The 17,944-nt window shown below is 40.2% G+C and overlaps 1 protein-coding gene across 1 annotated transcript in view; it reads left to right on the top strand.

Moving 5' to 3' along the window:
* The first annotated feature begins 2,898 nt into the window (after positions 1–2,898).
* The window catches only part of LOC119726453, a 33,296-nt gene continuing 18,250 nt past the window's right edge, over positions 2,899–17,944 (top strand). The window contains exon 1 of the mRNA XM_038198136.1: positions 2,899–3,074. The gene's annotated coding sequence lies outside the window, so the exon portion shown is untranslated. The remainder of the gene's footprint in view (positions 3,075–17,944) is intronic.

Here is a 17,944-nt window from a genome sequence, read left to right as displayed (position 1 = left end):
CACTACAAATCCTTGGCGTTAAAATTCACCGTGGGGAGTTCAATTGGAGACTCGGACGATTTAGAGAGGTGACCACTCTATTTTTAAATTGAAATAGTAAATATTCGAAATTAAATTCGAGTGAAAAGTCGATCGATTATTGATTGAATGAATTGCACTCTAAAAAAAAACAGGGGCGGATCTACCTTTCATGAAACGGGTGGAGGGGGTGATATAAAGGGGACGAGCTGGGAGGGGGGTCCGTGACATGCCCCCGGAAAATTGTGAAATCTACTATGAAAACTCTTGCATTCTCAGGCAACTCAGGAATCATTTTAGGAACTTTAGCATTCCATTTAATATGTTTGGCCCTATTTGACTAGCTTCATTAAATTAGTCAGAGGCTGAACGGGGTGGGGGGGGGGGGTTGCGCTACTGAACAATCTCGTCTCTCGTTTCAGTGATCTTTCACGTCACACGCAACAGATTGAAGTTTTTTTATTCTTTCGAAATAAGAAACTATTTGAAGAGTGTCTGCCCATTGCGTGCCTACCTGGTGAACGATTATTCTTGTTCAAAATGTGAGCTTGATTATTCAACCGAAAATCATTTTTGTTTTCTCAAACATGAACTGGAGAGGAGCCTATAGGTTATGAGGGGGAAATGGCAACATTGCGACCAACAAAAATAAGAACTCGGAGTCTCGTTTGAAGGCATCTAAATTCAGGCAATTCACCTGCTGAAGGCAACCGTTTTAAGTCTTATTACATGAATTTTACTTGGGAACACATTTTGGGCAACTTTTTCCTACTCTTAAATGTATGAAAACTATTGTTAAAACATCCCTGTTTGGTCAATCTTATGGCAAAGTGCACTGCTTTAATCATTAACAATTGTCCGTGTTTTTTCTTGACAAAATGAGGGCGCCATGACCGAGAAGTAATTTCAGGAAGACACAAGGTGAAATAGAACACAAGGTGCATTTACAAGGACTACATTAAAACAAAAATTAAGTGGCATGGGTCATTTAAGTTCACAAAGTTAAGAACGTATCATCCCTTTTCACGGAATATACAGACAGAAACAGCCGTAGGGCACGACAATTGGTCAGTCATTAAACACAATGATACACAACGATAGAGGAAGTCGGGGCGGAATGATAAAACGATTGATAAAAAAAGATGGGGATAGGAGAACCACGCGTTTGATCTCAATATACCGCCTTATTTGCCAACTTCCCTCTCTGGAGACATCGTTTATAAATCGATGCATTTAGAGATGGAGTTCTCCAGAGACTTGGCATAATAATTCTTCAATGACTTGTGAATTTATAAACAGACAAGAAATTTTATTTAGTTGATAGGATGAGAGACTTCTATTCATAGACGTGAAATTTTAGCCGTGTCATTATTTTTTGTCGCGAGGGTAAAACAGCTCTTTAGAAATTGTTTGGATGTGATGATTCCATGTGAGTGTTTATTAGAATTAAAGTCTTTGACTGTTGCATTCGTTAACATTTAAATTGTATTTTTTTTAATACGAAATAATGATGATTTCAAAATTTCAAATTTTGATGTCGATTTTTTTTAAGCATATTGCGGATGAATTCTTTGTCACTTAATTTTGTAAATTTCTAATAATTAATTGCCCATCCAAACACTTAAATTTGTCTTCCTGCTAAAAAAAAAAGGTCGTGCGAATGTAAAATCACTCAAAACCATAAATCTTCAGATTATAAACTTAAAAGTCTATAATTCATAGTCGAAAGATTGAACGGTCGTCGTGCGTTTTCTGAAGTTATTAAGTGTCAACATACTTTTCACGAAACAGAATGTGTTTTGATTGAATGTATCTTGCGTTAAGAATTTCAACCACTGTGTCGCAGAGGGAAGTTAAGTGTCCTCTGTGTAGCTATCTGATTGGCTGGCTGGCTGGCTGCTAACCGACAGACCGACGGACCGACCGACTGACCGACTGACTGACTCCCCGACCCCCCAACTGACTGACTCCCCGACACTTGTGACTTAGACTAGTTGTAGGCTGACGAAGAGAGCCGGGCAGTCCAATCGTATAAAATTACCCCTTAACGCCTAAGGATGCCAACCCTGGCGAAGATGCATGTCAAGACTTCAAGAAAATAGCTCTAGTCTGAATCGACTGAACAGAATTGTGTGCGCTTTGTTACCAGCTTTGTTACCTTTTCATGTTAAACACAAGGACAACATTGATGCCTAACAGTTTATTTTCCCCATCCGTGGTTGAATATACCACACAACGATCATACCGAAGCTTTTGCAGTGTGCATTTAAAGAGCCGTTTTCGACCTCCGAAGTGACAATTTTTAGTAAAATTAGTTCTTTCTTCTCAAATTTGTTCTCACTGATGAAGACGGTCTGCTAAAATGGATCGAAACGTCAACTCAACATGACTTCTGGGTTTTCTTACAGAAAGAGAAAAAAATCGCTTCTGATATCGCCGAGGATTGAGAGCCCATGTCAATTCTTGAAAGTGGTTCACGCAATCAACAAATTCGACTTTTTTTCTCTCTCGAGGAAAAAAAAAGGTCAGGCGTCACGCGCCAGAGACAAACAAATCAATTTGACCAAATATACCCGCCTTTTATCTCGCCTGGCTTGTTCATGCGCACTGAATACCAAGAAGCGACTACCGGGGATCGCTCTAGATTCCAAGCGATGCGGCATTAAGTTTACCCAGTTTCCCCCCAAAAGAAGGTTTTTTTTTTCCTTTGCTAATTGACGGAAGCCCGTAATGGACGAGTGCGCGACTTGTAACCGACGAATCATACCAGTTGTTCGTCAACAAATTAGCGGCGTGTCACGGCCGTTGGGGGCGGCGATCCCACAATGCAATGCGAGGAGGGCAGTACTTAAAAGCGCTGGTTACGCGCGGCGAGTTCACTCAGCTTTCTTGCACCCGAACGGAGCGCTTTTATTTAACCGGTTACCTGAAAGGTTCTCCCCCGTCGTGCGCTGGCTAACATACATCGTGCGGACACCGTGATACGCGCCACGTGGATCGGCCAGCAAAGCCCAGCAAACCGTACACTTCGTCCCTGACAGAACACGAGTATAAAGGTAAGTCTTGTACCGAACTATCTCTTGTCAAATCTTCAACATTAGTGGTACTCAAGGGCGGATAATTTCCCGTCCGAGTAAATTAATGTATCTGTACAATCTCGCGAGTCGAGACAAAATTAAACTTACGGATTCGCCTTCAGACATTATGTGCAAGGATAAAATCTAATTGCGTACTATGCGATGGAAGGATTTGTTGGAAAGAAAGTCCCAGCGTTTTAACGTGCTACAAGTCGGAAGAGCTTATCGTCTTCGGATATAATTTTTAGATAAGCCTGAGCTGAGTGGTATACGACAAATTGCCCGTGCGTTTATTTCCATATTGTCGGCAATTTTAAAGGCATAGGCCTATGCCTAGAGGATCATTAGCTTTTCATGAATTTTGTTCGTTATTTCGAATAGTACACACAACTCGAAATTTACAGTAGAATATGTTAACCTAACCTGTTGAAGTTCCAGCGCAGCGGATAGTACACCTTTACAGAAAACAGTGAACAATTCACAAACTTTTGATCACGAAACACGATTTCGTCCATATCACTCTTTATTTTGAAAACAAATCATCCGATAGGCCTAATTGACTGATAATTGGTAATCACCTAACATTTCTTGATTTCCTCGAATGGACAGCAAGCCAGACAAAATGATTTCACGGGGTGTTTAGTACCAGTGCGATCTTTAATCCAACTTAGCGGCTTGTTGATAATAATTCGGCAGGTTATTTTTGGGATAAATGCCGTCTCGTACGTTCTAGTGGTCGTCGGTATACACATTTCCTGTTGCAGATCCATCTTCCTATAGTAGAGATCGCTTTTCTATAGTTGTGAAAATAGAGGTATTTCGAAGCGACATTTTTTCCAACTCCTTCAAGATTGTGGAGCTTGAATACTTCCATCGTAGAACATAATGTTATTCGTTTGTATTGCCACTGTTACGCACACATACTGTCATGACCCCCCACTAGTTCGGACAGTGTCCATCAACTTTCGCAGTATACAAATATTGACTGCTTCGATTGGTGTTGTAAAACTAGCCTCCCGAGGTGATCCATGAATCATTCTTTTTTCCCCGGTGCTCCGATCCATGGATCACCGTTTCACTATACACCACGAGATATAACAGTCAGTATTTGTTTTATAACACCTCTCCCACAGATTCTGCTTGATTTTAAGCGATAACTGATTAATTTATTCTGAATACAGTTAAAATGTACTTCTATTTGAATACAAAATGAGTTGAAAATTTACTCGCACTTTTCAAACCTATCCCTTCACGAATTGTAATATAGCTCTATATACGGCTTTCACTATGCGTCTACCTTATATAGTATTTTGGTTGCTACGGGCGTGGTACTTTAGTTGTTATGGATTTAGTACCTTTGGTTGTGTACTGCAGCAAGTTAGCAAAAAATATCGAATGCCATGTGACTAGCTCTCGGCCAATCAAGATACACAATATTTGTGAGTGAGGTGTTAAAATAATAGCTATAGTATGATCCAATTAGTTGAGACGATGCTATAGTTGGAGTGGAACATACACTATAGGTAGAAACGGCGGGAAGAGATTGTAAAATGAATTGTGTTCAAAACATATCCTTAAAAAAAGTCCAAACAGCTACCTCCGACTCGGTTTGTACGGTAAAACCGTTCAAATTTCTTCCCATCGACTACTTACACACATGCAAAATGCAAAACAATTGCGATGTTAGAATATCGATATCACATGATATCTTTATCAACCACACCCCTGATGTTGCATTAAGTCTGTACTTTTCGCACTTTTATGTGCAGAACCACACGAAACCTACAGGAACTATCAAAGATTTGCAATAGGAATAGCTCAATGCATGAAACCTTCTCAAGCGAATATCGTGAACACCATGTTCTCAAAACACACTCTAACATCCAATTAATATCCCCCAGACCGGTGAAAATATTGACTATGCTGTAATATTATTCATTGCCTCGTGCCGCAAGACGGCACCCGTCAAAAACAGAAGAAAAAAACCTCAAAGCTCTTTGAATTCCCTATAAGCCCTGTAAGAACATCTACTGAGATAAATCTTGAATAAATACATGTTGCTTTAAAAAATGCATAAAATGGCAATGAGGTTTGCACTTGTTGTGTCCTTGTCCTCAAAACAGCAAAATGCTAGTGTTAACCTTCGCATGCCCTATTACAAAGTCCTGAACGCTCATTATAAAGGATTATTTAAAATGCATGTTTTGAACGCTTGTAATAATCCATGAATGTTTTTACTGATGATTTTAATAATCTGAATAATTTACTTGAAACGTACACGATGTAGAATCGTCAGTTATTCTCTTCGTCAAAGTAGAGGGTTGCCAATGACTCACGTGGCCTAGCCTATATCTGAGTATACCGGAAAGTCAGCGTCGCCGCTGAAGTAGGCGATGATCGTAAAGCGCTGCGTGCAGTGGGTATATCTGGTTTTCCTAGTTATTGAACATTGACTAGGAATTTAGTTAATCATGCAAAGTTTCATAATATGACTAAAAAGGTAGTTGGGTTCGACTCCAATTTTAGTTATTTGCATAACTATTTTTCTAAAGTCAATGAATACTGACTGGAAGAATCTAGTCAGATTGACTGATTTTCAGTTGCACCCAGCTGACCCTGAATGGCTAGTCAAATTTGACTGGTTTCTAGTCAAATCTGACTAATGTTTTTTTTTTAAAGTGTAGTATGCAAGCCTTCAAAGCTGTGACGAATGGCAAAAACTGTGTGGAAAAAAAACTGGAGTCAAGACGCAGCTCTTGTTTTCACGATTATGACAACCGTACACGGTACACAGTGACCAATACATGTATTAATTTTACGTGACAATAAGCCCTACTATACTGTTGTGGTTGCTAACCAAATGCTTGCCTACTGCAATGCTGGCCAATCACGGGGAAACCAGATGGCCACGTGGTACTTTTACGTCATATGACTATCCTATACAAGCGAGTCATAAAAAAAAGTATAGTGTAAGATATTGATAGGTTATTGATGACAAAAAGTATTGTTTTTTTCCTGATTTTTTGGAGTAGATCATTGTTGACTTTTTGTCTACTCTATATGCATTAGTTCTCCAATCTAAGTCTATCGACACCACATTTATGCTAATCATGACAATACGGCGCGAAATCTGCCACTAAATCTGCAGTCCCCGGCGCCCGATTCCGTGGGGACGAGGTTGAGGCATCTCCCCAGAGTCGTCGACGGGGAAAATCCACCGAAACAGACCCCGGGCGCGGAGGTCGAGAGATCTCGTCGGGTTTCAAAGCCAATCGGGCTGGCTCGTGTTACGTGTGTGAAAGTAACACGGCTGCGAAAGTTAACACGCACGTGTTTTTGGTGTCGGGTTTTAACCAGTGTAAGTGTTGGACATTACCGATTGGCAAGCAAATTGCTGGTCCGAATGGATCTGCTCAGTATCGCCCTTGCACTTATCTCACTTACTGACGCACTGACTGATTCACACACTGACTAACTGTCATTACTGAGTCGGATGGTGCCATCGTACAGGAATACCCCTTAACAGCAATGAATGGGCTAAATCTGACCCACTCTGTAGACGAAAAGCACGAAAAGACTTCCAATTAATAGCCACTGTGAGTCAATTGAATGGAATGCTGATGGTAATTGTTGTCCGTTAGAAATGAGGCTATATCGCAAGAAGGGGAAACCCTATAAGCCTTTTGAACATCTTGGTTGGAAAAGCGATCTCACCTGTATCGGCCATTTGAGCAGATTCTTACGTAATAGTTTAGCAACCTACACTGTAACGATGCCTTGCCCAAACCAGACCATTGTCTCAACTTAAGATGGGATCGTCCAAAGTTAATGTAGTTGGGATCGTACCAACTAAGGTTTGAACCGATAGCCTAGTTGGGCCAGGCAGTCTGGTTTTGCAAGTGGAGCCTCGGTTTGGTTCTAATGGTGTCAAGGCAAAAGCCAGGAAAAACGCCGAGAAAATACGAGAAGGAAAAAGTATAGTTGTACAAACCACAATGGTTAATTCCTGTAAATGTACCCTTTGGGAGACATGTTATCATCTAAGGTTCTACCTTGGGAGACAAGGTAGATTATAGAGACATTTCAATGTCCCCCAATCTTCAACTCTTATTTCCAGGCAAGATTTTAGTGTCGCAAATAGGGTAGATCGATTCCTTTTAACCTAAATTTACAAACTCTGGGTAGAATAAAGTAAGGCTAGGGTTAGGGTTGATTGAAGTTTGGGTTTTATGCGCACAAGTCTATGAGATTGTCTCGCTAAGGTACCGTTACCCGTAATATTCAATTTTATTGTTATTACTTCTATGTTATTTTGATTAATTTGGTCTACGTAGCCATGCTTTTGCATATAGCTGTTGGTAACGTTCGTCAAATGATATTTAGTAACCAACATTTAACGATCCTGAAAGCCATCATACAAAGTTCCTTAACCAAAAATTAATTTCACATGCCTGATAAAATTGAGTCCTCTTTTTCGTCTGTACGTTCAATGCATAGTTATTTGTGTATAATATCCTACGCCACAACACAATCGAAGACACGTTTCCGTCAAATTGAACACAGCAACGCGCGCACTTTTCATACTAAGCACATTAAATAAAAAAATTCTCCTATTTTTAACACACGGATAAATTTCCTCGCGGCATGTAGGAGACATTAAAACTCTTAGTGATTGCTTTCAGTTTTATCGACAAACACATCAGGCGTTAAACCTCGTGCACATATTGATGAAATAATTACAAAGTGTACAACAAAACAATATCAACTGCTTGTGTTCTATAAAAAAAAAAATATCGAATTATAACGCTCTACTCTAACGATATTAGACATCGCGTGCGAATACTGGCGTTGCTGCACAACCGTCCTAAGTATTTTGTTATTAAGAAGTGATAAAAATAGACATTTCTTTCGGATTTTTAATGCCTTTATATTTTGATCTCTTTCTCAGAATATGCCGCAGCTTTAGACACATCAATACTGAATATAAATACAAACCATATGCACATTTAGATAATACATTTGTAATTGCCTTCTGTTGTGCATCGTTGTCACGTGTCATTTTAGTACGCTGGGATAATGGTGCTTATTTTAAGACCTCTTCAAAATGACAAAGCTACTATTAATGAATCATTTTTAGTCCTTGTCATATTAAGAACATATCGAATGCCGTCTTCCGCACTGAGTACTTTGTTAATTTCGAGGAAGAAGATGACATGAGTCTACAGGGTGAGTAAAAAAACACGCAGCCCAAATGTCGGGACTATTGTTTGATTGCATTACTGCATGTAGCACTTTCAAACCTGGGACATAAAAGCCCCATTCATAAGCTTTCTTTCAGTACAAGCACGTTCAAATAACTTCGTACTATTCACGGAATTTTAAACACAACCACCGTTTTAAAGTTCTGTCCACGGATCACACAAAAGGTGTGCGTTCTTTCAGCAAACCGAAAATAATTCACACACATCCCTCTGTGATTTGTTTTCGTTTTGCTGAAAGAACGCTTACCTTTTTGTGATCCGTGGACAGAACTTTAAAACGGTGGTTGTGTTTAAAAGTCCGTAACCTTAAAAGTACATAAGTGATTTGAATGATTCTTGTACGAAAAGAAAGCTCATGAATTGAGCTTTTATATCCTAGATTTTAAAAGTGCTACAAGCAGACTTCACTAAAACAATGGTCCCGACATCTGGGTTTCGTGTTTGTTTTACTCACCCAGTATTATACCACTCATTAATTAGTTGGCACTGACAAACTTAACTGTCCTCGTATTCTATTTTTTTTAATCATAATTCATATATTGGTCACGAATCACCATCGCATGCAGAAAAACGGTATAACTTTTCAAGCTCGTCACCAAATCGTTACGGCCATATTTGCTTTTCATGTATAGTTTTTTTCCAATAATATAACACCACTCAAAATCAAAAAGAATGTTCAAAACTTTACTTGTTGAAACTTCAGCTCAAGTGATATTACACTTTTCGAGAAAATATTGAAAAACTCATGCACAACCTTTTGTTTGCAAAACATAATTTCGAATATTACAAACACTCTTTACGCCCACAAATCAGTCAATTGACTTGTCATTGGGGGGAAAATGACGTTTGTTTCTTGATTTCTTGACAGCAAGCCAGCAAAATAATTTCACGGATTTAAAAATAACAACCTCCTATTTTCAGTAGAAAACTAATGAGGTCTTATAGGAATTCAGCATCCGGTATTAGAATTACGCTATACAGTCCACCAACTTGAAATAGGAGGGGTTTTTTTTTGTCGAAGACGCTCTAATTAAGTTGACACAATGTAACAGCTTTTCCTCCCTCACACGTCAGCGAAACAAATTAACTCCATGGGAACAATTAATTTTGTTCTATGACGCAGATTTAGTGGTTGTAAATGGAACACTGTTTTGGCTTTACGTCAATTGTGTCCTCATTAATTTGCACTGTTATAATAAGTTTATTTAGTGATGGTATACAGGGTGAGTAAAACAAAAACGAACCCAAATGTCGGAACTATTGTTTTGTTGAAAATCTGCATGTAGTACTTTCAAAATCTAGGATATAAAAACCCAATTCATAAGCTTTCTTTTAGTACAAGAATCATTCAAATCACTCATGTACTTTTCAAGTTACGGAATTTTAAACACAACCACCGTTTTATGGTTCTGTCCACGGATCACAAAATAAAGGTGTGCGTCCTTTCAGCAAAACGAAAACAATTCACTCACATAAAACAGTGGTTGTGTTTAAAATTCCGTAACTTAAAAAGTACATCAGTGATTTAAATGATTCTTGTACTAAAGAAAGCTTATGAATTGGGCTCATACATCCTAGATTTTGAAAGTGCTACATGAAGAACTTCTTAAAAACAATGGTCCCAACGTTTGGGTTTCGGGTTTTTTTTACTCACCCTGTATTGTCATGTCACCTCGGGGATGATAATCATCATCAAATCTTTATTTTTTTTCCCAACACATACATGAACATATAAAAGTATTTAACATTTGAATTATTGTGTATGGATGGATGGAGGTCACCTAAAAGCATGAGCTTGTCGAGTGGAGACCCCACTGTGTAAAATGAACGAAGAACAATTTCAATTACAGAGACAACGATAGAAGTTAAATAATAACCCAAAAAAATGGTACGGAGTTAGTAAAACCAATTAAAATTATTTGGTCTATCAAAAGGAGATTATTCTACCACATATTTGTTAATTAATTGGGTTTATATTTGCGTTTGAATATACACATTTAAGAGAATTAAGAGAATTCCGCAGCTTGGGCCCTTCATTGACAGGTTTTTTTTTAACTGCAGTTGTACGAGCCCAGGTCTGATGAATGTCATGATAACGCCTAGTAAAATGACGGTGAACATCCTGATTTTTACAAAGCATTGAACAGATGGTGTTAGGCAGGTTATTGTTGGAAAGTCCCAAAAAGGTAGAACGTAAATATCATTGACCTTTAGTGTTTTTTGTTTATAAAATAAAGGATTGCTGTGGGCCCGAAAGTCAGTACGGTTAATTATTCTCAGAGCTTTTTTTTTTTTTTGAAGGGCAGCAGTAAGTATTGTATTAATATTACTCATTCCACAATTCCCCCGTGCTAAAATACCAGAGCTAATATGAGGTAAAATTAAGGCGTTGTAGAGAGTAAATAACACATTCGGAGGGGCAAAGGCTTTAAGTTTGTCGATAACACCAACTTTTCTAGAATTTTTTTATTTTTAATGGACCATCTACTGTATTTGCGAGTGCATCGGAACCAGACACCCGATCACCCAACTGCTGAAGTCAGAACCGATTCCAGATTATGGGGTCGGGTACCCGTAACCAACTTTACAAATTACCGAGTTACTTCTCAGACAATGAAAAAAGAAGGGTGTTGAAATGTCATTCTGTGAAAATCTTCAAGATGAACATTAGGCTACATTGAAAATCAAAACAGATTTCGCGTTTATGTGCATTTTAACGTACGTCATGCAACAGATGACGCTCGCAAAAGTTGCAGTTCACACCGTAAAGCTATATAAAGCCCTTTAGACAGCTTCCAGTATTTGAATTTTGGGGTGACAAATTGAACAAATTGCAACAGTCAATATTCAAATAACCATTGCTGCGAGAAAAAAAATCCTTGGAAACTAAATGCAACATTCTTAATGTAAAACAGCATAGTCAAAGTGCTGACTGTAGCTCACTAGTTTTTAAGAAACTACCTGAGAATGTATAGTTTTCGTTTTAGCTTTCGAATATAGTTCAAGTATTTTTTCCCAGCTAATAATTTAACTGGAAGAATACGACATAATGACTGATTATAGAGAAATATAGAAGTACTAAACGGAAATCTTTACTTTCTTTTCTACTGCAACAGAGTTTTTTGTCATTCCATTGCTTTTATTTCGCTAGTGGACGCCTAGATTCGCAAGTTGCATACACGTTTATTGACTGAGGGATGTGCATAAAATACCAATGAGAAAGAAAACGTGAAACCATCGTTACGGCCTCTGTGCCCAACTGAGCACTCAACCGAATCAAACACAAAGGAACAATCGGTTTGATTACCAAGATCAATTTCTCGCAAGTCAACGCGCCCTCGACACCCAATCCCACAACACGTGCTAAAGATGACGCCCCGCGTTCGCGCGTGACGAAACAAACGACGCCCGCGCGTGAAACCAAAAAAAATGATCTCCGGGCCGTACGCGACCTTACTGTAACAGCTTAAACTGGTCTCTTTACACAGCTTGAACCAAAACCTCGGAGGTAGAACTAAATTCTACAATTACCAAAGCGTCTTTTGCTTGTTAATGATTACCTATAGGAGTGTTAATGGACCTTTCCTCCCTCAACCTATATCGAAAATGTAGGTGCATTTTCATAATTAAAAGTGCCTTGCGTTGCGAGAGCCTGTTTACTAATTGGAGTACTGTAGATTGGTCATTCGTGCCACAGACTACATTTTAAAAATCAAAGAGTGTTATACATTTTCAAAGCGGGCGTGAACAATAATTGCTTTCTAAAAGTGCAACAGATTATAGCATGACCTTTTGAGTAAATTTGTTTCAAATTGTAAAGCGTTTTGGCAAAATGGGACAGAACTGGGCAGAGGTCCAAAATGAGGGTTTGTGAGCATTATGAGAATATTAAAGAGAATAAAATAAGTCGCACTTCAATTGGACATTCCATTTTTACTTCAAACTTTTACAGTACACTCATCACAGTCAAGTCACTTCACCCCACTTGCCTCTACATCTAGGAGTATAAATGGGTGCCGGCATGGACTAGCATCCCATCCAGGAGGAATAGAAATATGCTCAGTCGTTTCATGCTACTGAAACAGGAGATAAACGCTGGCCTGCTTGGCCACATTGGCTCGAGACAGACTTTACTACTTACACCCATCACAGTCCAACTTTCGTCAACTTGCAATTCTCAGTTTTCCAAAATCTCACTTTCCGCTTCCTAGATTTTTTCCCCCGAATCCCTCTCAATAAAAAGCAAAGTAACCCCAGCTAGTTTTCTTCGCCCTCTCCAGATCATACACACTGATAACATTATTATACTATAGCAACATCTCGCAATTTAATTAAAGATTCCTCGTGTTCCTGTCTCTCCATTGCTACCTGTTATGGCTTCATCAATCACCCCTCCGTCACTTGTTCCCCTCGCTGACTCCGCCAAAGAAAGACACGACGGAACTGATTGAAATTCCAGTTCCGTAGTCACTCAGCGAGTTTGAAGTGGCGGGGCCGCGGAGCGAGGCGTGTGTGCGTTTGCTCACTTAGAGTCGCGTCGAGTAAAAAGGTTGAGAGGTGCGAGAGTAAATAATTGAGGAACGGAGGAATGGGACGAAGGAGAGGGGCTACTGGAGGGGTTAATGGGTTGAATGGAAACAGATCTTGGGGTGTTTGTTGGTATTTTCTTTACGGTTGGGTGTTGTCTGAGATATTTGCCGGTGTGTCTTTCTCTTAGTTGCTTCGCGGTATGACTTATTTATCTCTTCTTGATTGTCAGCCGATGTGGTGGTTTAACACCATATCCAGAACCACTGCAAAAAGAACAGCCACAATATTAACACCAAAGCTCATCAGAAACAGGAACACCACCAAAACAATGACGAAGACAACCACATCGACAGGAACAACAGCAACTCTAGCAGAAGCAACATCAACGACAAAAACAAAAACAACAGCAGTAGCAACCACAACAGCAGTAGCAACGACGAGACTGACAACGACAACAACGACGAAACTGACAGAACTGATAACCACAGCCACAACTTCCTCAACAACCACAAACGTAACGCTATCAATAAGGACAAAAACAACGTCAACAAGAACAAAAAACGACAAAACTGACAACAACGACAACGACGACACTGACGACCACAACCACAACCACCACAGCAGCGACAACAACTTCAACAGCAGCGAAACAACTACACAATGACCGTCGACCACCTCACCATCACAGCTTCACCCTTGAGAAATCATCTTAAAGAATTTCGTTCCTCGTTTTCTTTTATAACTTTTTTTTTCTTTTCTAACTGCTAATCAGCAGCAAATAAACAACAACAGCAATGGCAACAACATCAGACCAACAACAACCTCCCTACAACGCACTCTTCTTCAAACAAACAACCCAAAGCCGTATGAGCCAGGGTTTTCTCTGTCCTAACCTCGTCCCCTTTCCTTTTCCCCCAACTCCGAACCGATCGCGGTCGATACGATCAAAGTCCCTGTCACCCTCTCTCGAGTTTGTGTCATCCATTACCATCCCGTGGATCCCTGTTTGCCGCCGGCACCAGCCGTGGCCTTCTGCTGTTGATCCAATGCAACACGAGGAGGTTTGTCATCCAATATCGGACGAGGCTAGCCCCACCGCAGCGCTTTGTGGATGCGGGCCACGGACTGTAGGCGATGGGTTCTGGCCGTGTTGATCGAGTCAACAGTCACTGTCGCGTTCAAACACGCGTTAAGTGCCCCTAATGGCTACCTATCGAGTGTTTGGCGTGGTAATTATATCTAACTATGGCCTGGCAGGGATGATGCAAAATGATTGCGCGCGGACGTGAGCTCAGCGCGGTGTTGTGCCGCTCATTGTGGGGTAAGGGCACTAGTGACACATGATCGGACACGGCGGAAACAAATAGACATCTGCGTCACGAATCTGGCGATGTTCTTATCAAATATCTTACACGGTGAAATCATGTGTTCCTTCCTCCATGGTGAAATGAAACCAAAGTGACATGATCTGTTTACATGCTAAAATATGGGCATTTGCATGCAGTTCATGATCATGGTCCAATTTGTTTACATCAAATAAGTTGGCGGGGCTTTTTTTTTTTTGTGTAGTTATTGGGAGAAAGTTCATTTGTACAAGCGTCGTCAAAATCCTTATTCTCAAAGTTCTCACAATTCCTTATAATGAGGCGTTTCAATGCCAAAACTTGCTAGTTCCAGCGCCCTCCTGAGACATTTTGCACGTAACGTCTTTCAAAAAGGCGCGCCGCGATAGGTCGTCATGATGGGGTGACGTCATCGCTTAAAGCCGTGCACCCACAATCCTTTGCGTTACTCGTTAAAGTATTTTGCACTGCTGAGCTGCTCAGCCTGTAGTCCATGGAATAGACCTTTGCACAGTGTATGCAAACAGATTTGGCCATTAATTATATGCAAAACAGTCCTGCGTCTTGACCTCATTATTCTGACCATTCAGCGGGCGCCTTGTATCCGGTACTCAATAATAGGTTGTTGCATTTATACAATAACATGGCAGCCAAATTGACCAATTAACAGCTCAGTCCGCATTTCTGATGATCGAAATGACGTCACAATTTCTAAAGTCGACTCCAATTGACTGGCGCACGGGGTCGCATAAGTGCCACCTTACTTTCCCATGTTGTTTGTTGTTGTTTTTTGCCTGGCTAACATGACTTCCCACCACGTAGGATAATCGAAGGAAATACATAACGTGTAGGGTGAAACTCGACACATGTTATTCGTCAACAACATGTAGGATCAACATCATATTGGATTAAACTGACACATGTTATTCGTCAACAACATGTAGGATCAATATTGGATTAAACTGACAGCGCTGGACTCTTCTGATCATGTTTTCAACTCTATTTTCCTTTTTCTTTCTTGATCGTATCTTTTCTGCCGACCCCTTCCTTTAAAATGTTTGCTCCGTGCCCTATCAACCTCAAAGCGTGCCCCTGTCTTATTTTGAACTTTTCCCCCCTGTTTTCCAATCCACTACTCCTCTCCAAGATGAAACCCGATCCCATCATTACCCAGCTAGGCCATCTCTTAACCCTTTTAAGGCACTCTCCACTTACCCCTTGACCTTCTCCCCGACATAAACTTCTACCTGGTAACATTTTGCCCGTTCCGTCCACATCGATACCGAGTCCGAACCGATCGAAGATGGGGCTCTCAGAGCCAAATCGACGGCATGATTCGGGTTGTCGTAACCCGCCCCGCCATGGCAACACCCGAACCACTACGTAAGCGTGGCGATGTCTTCTCGAAATCTTGTCAGGAAATGGGCTGCCTTTTAGCACCTGATAAATTGGCCCATTTCGACTTGATCAGAGTAATCTTCCAAAGTTCAACAGGAAACTGTACGCCACACCGTGCTGTACGTGCAAATAAGTGTCTCAAACCTAAGACGGTCAAAAATAAAGGGAAAGAAAATCAGCCGAGACATTCTGAATAATTATGACGTAAAATGGCGCACTTTTTGGGTAAATTCAGACATTATTCTGAAGCCTGTTGAGGTATCCGTGGGGGAATGACGAGTGCAGCCTGAATTTGCAGTGTAATGTACGTCATAACCAAGATGATTTGGAGGGTGTTCTTCCATAAACTACTCATCAGAAATATTCTACTGAATTTGTGACGCTGTCTTGTTAAAAAGCAATCCTTGACAAATATTTGGAGTTTCGATGTTTAAGCTTGCAGTAACCACAGCCCCGTCCGTTCAAGCCAGGACATCATGCCGATGTTCTGTTATGCGTTGAGGTTTTTGTTAAAGGTTTCTCTCATGAAAGTCAATGGCAATATCCAGTTGCTTCTGCCAAAGAAAATATTTTCTCTCGGACACGAGTGCGACTTCAGTGCGAGACAATAACGCGCTACTTCAATAAAGAGGGCCCTTGAATAGCTAAGAGAACTCCGAAAAAAGGGTTTTGCAGTTACTAAGTTGGCGTGGAAAATCCCAAACTAGAAAGCACCCATAACCTCCGCCAAGGCTACACAATTCCCAGCCATATTATCAGTACATGCACCCAAAGAAAATGATACTCGCATAACTGGTGCAGAATCTTTTAAAAACAATCCTGGATCCAGACCCAGATCCGGATCGCTTCCAAATCAAATTGATTTGTACTTGTACCAAGGACCACTCCTTGACAGACAAATCAACCAACCAACAAACAAACTAACAAACGCCGATGAAAACATAACACGGGGTCATTCAGTGACAATAAAAATAGCAGCTGACTGTCTCGACGTGAACATGGCTAGTAGTAGGCCTACTTGTTGCTTGGGAATGTTTTGTTTCCGGACAGGCTCGTTAAAAAGAGCATGTTTCAGTTGGAATTAAGTGGTTCTCTTATTCACATTCGATCGTTTCCGTCCTAGCGTCTCCGCTTGCAATTGTGTAATGTTTTGACGGAGGCGCGGGCCATGGCCAACGCGCCAAATAACACGACGGCTCCCCGAGAAATCGAATTGTAACACCTTATCAAGAGGGTAAAAAGTCCAAGGCATATTGGTGATACATTATAGGGAAAACATGAATGTCTGCGCATAATTGTCATTGGTAAAACAAAAAAAATGAGTGCACGTAGTATATTGCCCCTGCCGTCGTACTGTTTATTGTTTGAAAATGTCTGGTGAAATGTAATTACACGAAGTGTGTCGGGTTGCGAATTTCTTTTCCGTGGCAAAGTCATGAATAATTCAGTAGTTTCGATCGGGCCAGTATGTTTATTCATGAAACGGAACAATGATATCAAGAGCATTGTTATTTAGTCAACCAATTACGTTAAAGCATTTTAAAGAACGGTTGTCGTCGAGCGGGTGTCGAACTTCACTAAAACAATGGTCCCGACATGTGGGTTTCTTTCTTTTTTTACTTACCCTGTATAATAAGCAAATTGGCTTTCCAGTCATTATTATTTTTGGTGCTACATATTTTTTTTTAAATATTAACAATGGACAATATATAAAGGCCTATCATGAATAAACATGGTTGTACACGTGAGCTTCATTGCATCGAAACAATGTTAACTTGATGCACAAACACGTAACAAACTTTAGGAGAGGGCTTTTAATGCATTGCTGTATATAATTATTATAATCCACAGACTGCAATATATTGTGTGACTTTTGTAAGTTATTGTTTTGTTGGTGTGGTTTTGTTTGTCAAGTATACAAAGTGCACTTGTGTAATGTCTTTATTTGCTATTCAATTATTGTTACTCAATATAACAAGCTGACTATAATGTACCTGATGGAATCACATATGTTAAAGTAAAATGTGCAGTACAAGTTGGTCTGTACGACATGTGGACATTACTGCGCATGTCTGAAACAGATGAGACCTCGAGAACATCAGAGGCTTGTAGTTCCTATCCGACAAAGAGATTGGCCTTTAATACAGTCACATTTCATGACACTCGTAAAGTATGAACTATTGACCCCATGAACCTGGGCTTACGGTGGCAGTACTGCGTATGTCAGTGCAAAGAACTACAGAACCTGAAGACACCTGTGAGTAAAGCTGTGCGTCATTATGAGGTAAAAAGAGTAAGGGTCACAATTTTCCATAAC

This window comes from Patiria miniata, unplaced genomic scaffold (genome assembly GCF_015706575.1).
Source record: "Patiria miniata isolate m_02_andy unplaced genomic scaffold, ASM1570657v1 HiC_scaffold_1, whole genome shotgun sequence".
NCBI classification, from domain to species: domain Eukaryota; kingdom Metazoa; phylum Echinodermata; class Asteroidea; order Valvatida; family Asterinidae; genus Patiria; species Patiria miniata.
This window is presented reverse-complemented; position numbering and strand designations above follow the sequence as displayed.